Below are 5224 nucleotides of genomic sequence, written 5' to 3'. Positions count from 1 at the left end.
CTATGGGGACTCTGTTGCTGACGACTCCACTCTCAGGGATACCGTAAGATTTAACCAACTCTAGGGTGGATCGAGGACCAGGCCTACCCCTGGTCAGGTTTGCTTGTGCTCCTCGGCATGACAAACCAGTCAAAAAGTAAATATCATCACGATCAATGGCCACTCATGACCTCCAATCCTAAACACCTTCTCATGTTCATCCCAGCGCTGAATAATCCATCTCAACAAGTCCTCCTGCCCTTTCATCAAGTCCAATATGCATACTTCATCAACCCACAACGACGCAATGCAAGTATGCATGCTGGATCATTTTGCATAAGCAATTCCTGTTTGTCATGGGCCCGTTCTCTCCATAGGCTAGTCATAATGGCTCGAAACCTGCACAAAACAACCCAAAAATCAGTCAAAATGGGGCAAAAAATCTTCTAAAATCATTGCCTGGGGTTTTGAAATGCACCCTGATGCTTTAATGCTCCCCCTAGTAGTACACAAGGAGGATTAACGCCCTCCAATAGGTCGTAAAGGGTGTTTAACGCTCCCTGCAGGCCTGCTAGAGGGTGTTAAGGCACAATAACTGAATTAGGGCTCCATAGATATGCAAAAATCCACCCCAGAAACTGATAAAAAAGGTTAAGTAAAGAAAATATTAAGTTTTTGGCATCTACCTGGGACTGATGGCACGTCAAATGGTCACCCGGATATCTCGCAATCGTCCATGGAAAATCTGCTCCTCTTTGGCTCTAAAATGCTCTCACAGCTCTCAAATAGTGAAAATGGTGAATGTGAAAGCTCAAGAACTTTTCTTATATTTTGGAGACATGATTTATCTTAATTGAAGTCATTAAAGAGGAAGTAGTCCATTCCCCATGATTTTTATCATGCATGACCCCATATTGACATAAATTCTTGCTTTTTTTTTTGCTTTTTTGATGTAAGTACTTTCAGGATTGAATGGCAGCAATCACTGCATGCAATTCTCAATGAGTGCTTTATTTTATGGGATATTTTCTTGCTCTTAAATAAAAATATCCTTGAGTTTTCATCATTGGGCTCGTTACACACCTACAATGATGATCTGAGCAAATCTTTTTCACTCTTTTTCTAGCTCATCAAACTAAAAAAGATCATTTGAGCATTCTTTTTGGGCGCTTTTTTCTTGCTCATCAAACTAAAAAAATCTTGAGTTCCTTCTTCAGACTCATTAAACACTTATGAAGAAGCTCTAAGTATTCTTTTAGGTACTTTTATCGCTCGTTAAACTGAAAAATCCTGAGTTTTTGTCACCGGGATCATTAAAAACCTACGTCAACAATATGAGCACTTGCTAGTTTGGGACCATTTCTCACTCTTAAATCAAAAAATCCCCGCGTTTTTCCCTTCTTTAGGCTTGTTAAAACTACGAAGAAGGAATGAGCAGTTCTTTTAGCTCTTTTTCCTTGCTCACTGAACTAAAAAAGATACTTTGAGTTTTCTTCATTTGAGTCGTTAAAATTCGATGAAGGTATTGAGTTTTTCATCGTGTGAGTCATTAAAAATGCATGATGAATATCGAGTTTAGTCCATCTCCTTGTACTCATAACAAAATGAGGTCAACATCTATTAAGCATAGGTTTCTCTTTATTCAGACTCAGTAGATTAACTCACAGAAAAGTAACCGATCTGGGTATACTATGTAACCTTTGTCGCACCCGGTTAACAACTATGACAAAGGGACCACCATGGAGTCATTCTTTATGATCTTTTTAGACTCTCTAAATATGAAAAGAGCACTGAGTTATCTCATTTGGATTCATTAAATTACACAAATGTGAAGTAGAGTAGCTCTTTTTACGATCCTTTTTCAGACTCTTAAAACATGAAAAGATTGACAAGTTTGCCTATCTAGACTCAGTAAACTAATTAGATAGGGCATAGAGTCGCTCTTTTTGTGGTCCTTTTCAAAATCTTAAAATATGAAAAGATGAATGAGTTTACTTGTCTGGAAACACTAAACTAATCAAATCGGGAAAGTGGACAATACAACTGTGTTCAGTATTTGAAAGTGTGTTTTGGCAGCTGTAAAGTAGGAAATGTTCCTTCTGTGGATAGAGGCAACCCCTCTAGCCCTAGAGTGGGTCTAGTCACAACAAAACAAAACAACAATCGATTTCCTTAAATAGTCATTGTTGGAATCCTACCTCAAAACCGGTGTTCGGTGAAGCTTTTGTTGCGCTGCTCCAACTTTTGTTTCTTCTCCCTAATGAGCAATCAACCTGAAACAACACAAGAGAACAACAAAACACGTAACCGAGAACAACAATGATCTATTTACTTATAAAGTCAAGAAATCATAAGCTATCAAGTAAATTATGCACAAGATATAGGAAATCATCATTGATTGTATTAAAATGAATCAAGAGTAAAGCTTACAACCAAGTCTTGACGTCGCAAGCCTTCTCTTAGGATCCAGGCGGTATGTTTCTTCAAGCATTCACTCTCAAGAATGGGTCTCCCAAATGGATGATATCTCTCTCTCACTCACAAGCTCTAACACAAGGCTAAGGCCCTCCACAACCTCTTGCTAAACTATCAGCAATTTCACACTGCAAACTCACACCAAAGCTAGCTAATTTGCTTCAATCCAAAAACCAAGAACTAGGAACTAGTTGATCATAGAAATGGGGAGTGCTTTTATAAGAGGAGGAGCCTCCATAAAATGAGGGAGAGGGAGCTTATCTCCAAAGGAGTTTTCTCAAAAGGGGAACTACCATCCTGTTGTGGAGGTAAATCCCCTTTGTGGACAGAGGCGATCCCTACCAGCCCAAATGGGATCTAGCAACAATCAAACAATGCTAACATGCAGGTTCATTGCAAATGAAAGACCGATGATGAGGGCCTACCTGGATTCCAACGCTAATATTTGTAGAAGAGTCGTCGCTTTCGTTCCTTTGCTCCGGCTGGTCACAATCCCCACGATCCTCATGAACGGACACCTGCACATGCAAAGAACGACACAAACACAAGCATAAAATCCAATAGATGCAACTATATATCAGTCAGAAAGGATATAACTCAATCATCATTACAAAGACAATAAGAGTGGAACCAAAATGATAGTCGTCTATTATTGATAAACAACAAAGAAGAATACAACCATAGTTATAACGTCAAATCCTCCTTTGGCTGGGTGATCAGTAGCACATGTCTTGCAAAGCTTTTTGGGAATGGGGAACAAACCTCTCTCTCCTTAGTTACTTGAACAAGAATCTCCTCACTTTAGATTTAGCTTCATGGGAATGAAGAAGGCTTCTTGTAGCATAATCTTAGCAATTCTCAGACTTTGGTACTTAGAATTTGGAACTTGGAGACTAACTTGTCAAAGGCAAAAGGACAAGCTTTTATAGATAGAGGAGAAGGAGTTAGGGTCATCCACAAGATTCATGGGATTGGCTTTATCACTAAGAAGCTCCCATGAGAGGTGGAGAACTACTTCCCTCCTATGGAGATTTGAAGCCCAACTGAACTAACTCAAGATGGAATCAGTTCATGAATAGGTTAGGAAGAACCTTCGTAAGTTGGTTTGTTAAAAACTTTACCCAACTGGGCTGGCGTGAGTACGACTCTAAGACAGAGCGCCAGCTGGCGCGCCCTCTTTGGAGGATTTCCCCCATTGGCGCGAGTGATACACAGTGGAACTGCGCCAATGGAAAAAGGGCTATTTTTATGGGTATTTTGCAAAAGGTGTCTTCAGGGCATATGAAGTACATACTCAAGGGGATACAATGCAAGTGTTTTTAGGTTTGTCACTTCTCACAGGTCCTGGAATAAGTCCTCCAAGGTGCGGGAGAAGGGGTAACAGGGACGGTGACAAATTACTGTGTAACACATCCCAGAGGAGGAAAGGTGAACTCCTTTGACCTAACAACCAACTCTAGAATCACCCAGAAGCATTCTGTTTGAACTAATTCACCATATGTTATAGACATTTTTGTGCCTTACAGCATGAAGCATGAAATGTCCATAATCTAAGGGATCCAAAGTCCCTAAACATGTTGTTCCTACCCCTAGGGGAACAAGGTCAGCAAACCACAACAATCCAAACAAGTTCTCCACTGAAAATTACTCAAAAACAAGGAAATTTTGGATCATGTCAACTGCTCCACTGAGCATCTGCGTTGAATGTCAACTGCTCCAAGGACCACCTGCGTTGAATTTCAACTCCAACAAAGGCTACCTGCGCTGAGCGAGTTTTGACATGTGGAAGTCTCATTCCTCAATGAGTCAATGCCCAGGAAGCTTCCAAAATGACACTTGGATAAAGGAATTCGACTGGTGATGAGTAAGAGGTTCTAGATCTCCAAGTGGAAGCAAGAACCTCCAAGTGGACTCAAGAACTGAAGAAGAACTGGAGTGGGAGAGGACACTAGTCACATCTCAGGTTGACTCATCCTCTCTCCAAACTCCTATATATGGATCTCTCTCCCATGAGATCCAGGGGCTGGAATCTTGTGATTGTAAAGAATTGCTGTTGGTTTGAGTTTAGAACTATTGGGTGATTTTCTTTGAAGGAGGTGAAGAGGAGATTTCTTTCTGCTGGGAAGGTGATGTTGGATTGGGCCTCTTATGGTTGTATCACTTCTTGAACCTTACTTCTTCCATTAATAAAGCATTTGAGGTTCTTCTATATGCATGTGTCTCAATGATGTATTGTTATACTTGTGTATTTGATTTATTCTAATCCTTGAATCAATTATGAATGTATGCTTCTTGTAGTTTCCCTCTCTTGCCATTTTGCAGGATCTTGGTGTAGCTGGGCCAGTGAAAGAGCAAGGAGCTGGGGGCAAGCAGCAAGGAGAGAAGATTGGATCAACCATTAGCGAAAGACATCGGTTAGTGGATCTCTTTCTCCCCTCCTTTACATCTCGTAAAGAAGTAATCTCAGATAGCTTTGCTTTGATTGTTGCTAAGGAACTATCACCCTTAGAGTGGGATAGGGTCATTCCGTATTGGATACTTTTCCCAACAACAAATTGGCGACTCCGCTAGGGGATCGTATCTTGTTGGTTGTTTGTGTTTTTGCTATTCATTTCCTAAACACAGGGAGTACCGAATCGAACTGCATTTGGATCTTTCAAATGCAAAGTAGAGGGCAGCTACTCTAGCTCAGTTTCTGGGCATGTTTATGATTTGAAGAGCTGATCCACAAGGACTCTGAACAGCTCTTAGTGATAGCTTTTCATCCTCC

The sequence above is a fragment of the Pinus tabuliformis genome, chromosome 6 (genome assembly GCF_031772625.1).
Source record: "Pinus tabuliformis cultivar Carrire ecotype Pingquan chromosome 6, CPIR1, whole genome shotgun sequence".
Lineage (NCBI taxonomy): Eukaryota > Viridiplantae > Streptophyta > Pinopsida > Pinales > Pinaceae > Pinus > Pinus tabuliformis.
Note: the sequence above shows the minus strand (reverse complement) of the source record.